Raw genomic sequence first — 1,459 nt, 5'->3', positions numbered from 1 at the left:
AGGATACTGGCAGTTTGGATTCGAGTTTAGATTTTTTTTTTGTTCTATTTTACGTCTTTGGTATTTTTGTTTTTGTTGTGCAGGATTGACTCGAAGCTAAAAGTGGAAAGTTGAACTTGCCAAAAAAGGAGAAACCGGAGATATTATTTTTGGAGTTTTATTAATTTCTTTATTTCCTTTTTGGACTTGTAATTTTCTTTTGTTGTTTGCTTATTTTTTTTAGTATTTTATTTATTATTGTAAAAAAAAAAAACACTGCACACACCAATTGCATTTTCGTCCGGCACCGAGTTTAGAAAAACAAGTGGTTTAGTACGGTGAACCCTCTGGGCGTTATCATCCGAAAAACCACAAACCTCAGCCTCGTACCTTTGGGTATATTTTGCCGTGGTAACCCAAGATTACCTAAATTAGTGAGCCCAGCATTTGCATGTGCACAGATTTTTGTTGAATTCTTGTGTATGCCTGAACGAAAAAGAGACGCTCTAGGACGGTTTATGCGTGAAAAACCTAGAAGTGATATTTTAGGAAACAAGAATCTTGATTACCTTAATCTAGAGACCTCTGATTTTGGAAAGTCTAGTTTTGAACATCCATCTTTTACTGAGAAGAGAATCCCTATTACTCAGGTAGAGCCAGAAATGGCAACTTTGAAAGCCTTGTTAAATCCTACTAGGACTACTCGTCCCTCGTGTATCAGGTTAGCTAAAACGGAAGCAAATTATGAACTTAAACCTGGGATGTTACAGATGCTCCCAATATTTTTAGGGAAAGAAAATGAGAACCCCTATTTCCATGTTAGGGACTTTGAGGAAATTTGTAGTACCCTAAAGATTAGAAACCTTGCTGATGATGCTTTGAAACTTAGGTTATTCCCCTTTTCCCTGAAAGATAAAGCTAAATCGTGGCTATATAGTTTGGCTTCCGGGTCCATTGAAACATATGAACAACTTACACCTGCCTTTTTGAACAAGTTTTTCCCTAGGCACAAAACATCGTATATTAGGACGCAAATATGCACATTTTCTCAACAAGAGGGAGAATCTTTGTATAGGTATTTGGAAAGGTTCAATGATTTATTAGCCCAGTGTCCTCATCATGGTTTAGAAAAGGTTAGGCTAGTTCAGATCCTTTATGAGGGTTTAGATTATTCCACTACAACCACCGTAGAATCCATGTGTACAGGTGGGTTTGAAAACCAAACAGTTGATGATGCAATGAAATATTTGAATGAAATTGCCGAAGACCCAGCAATGGGAAAATAGTAGGGAACCCAAGAAAACAATTCTTCTAGGAAGAGGAAATGTTAATAGGTTAGAAGGAGGCTATGAATCAGATGCCAAAATTGCAGCAATAGCTAAAAGGTTAGAAGCTTTAGAAGTGAGTCACACTAGTGGTAGACTGGAGCCTTTTTGGGAAGGCCATACTCTGGAAGAGCAAGCCAATGCTCTTTATAATA

The 1,459-nt window shown here is 37.3% G+C and overlaps 1 pseudogene; it reads right to left on the bottom strand.

Moving 5' to 3' along the window:
* Positions 1-1,005: 1,005 nt before the first annotated feature.
* On the bottom strand, positions 1,006-1,105 carry LOC113314567 (annotated as a pseudogene).
* Between the last annotated feature and the right edge of the window lie 354 nt (positions 1,106-1,459).

Source organism: Papaver somniferum, chromosome 9 (genome assembly GCF_003573695.1).
Source record: "Papaver somniferum cultivar HN1 chromosome 9, ASM357369v1, whole genome shotgun sequence".
Taxonomy (NCBI): Eukaryota; Viridiplantae; Streptophyta; class Magnoliopsida; order Ranunculales; family Papaveraceae; genus Papaver; species Papaver somniferum.
Note: the sequence above shows the minus strand (reverse complement) of the source record. Positions and strands in the feature narration are given on the sequence as shown.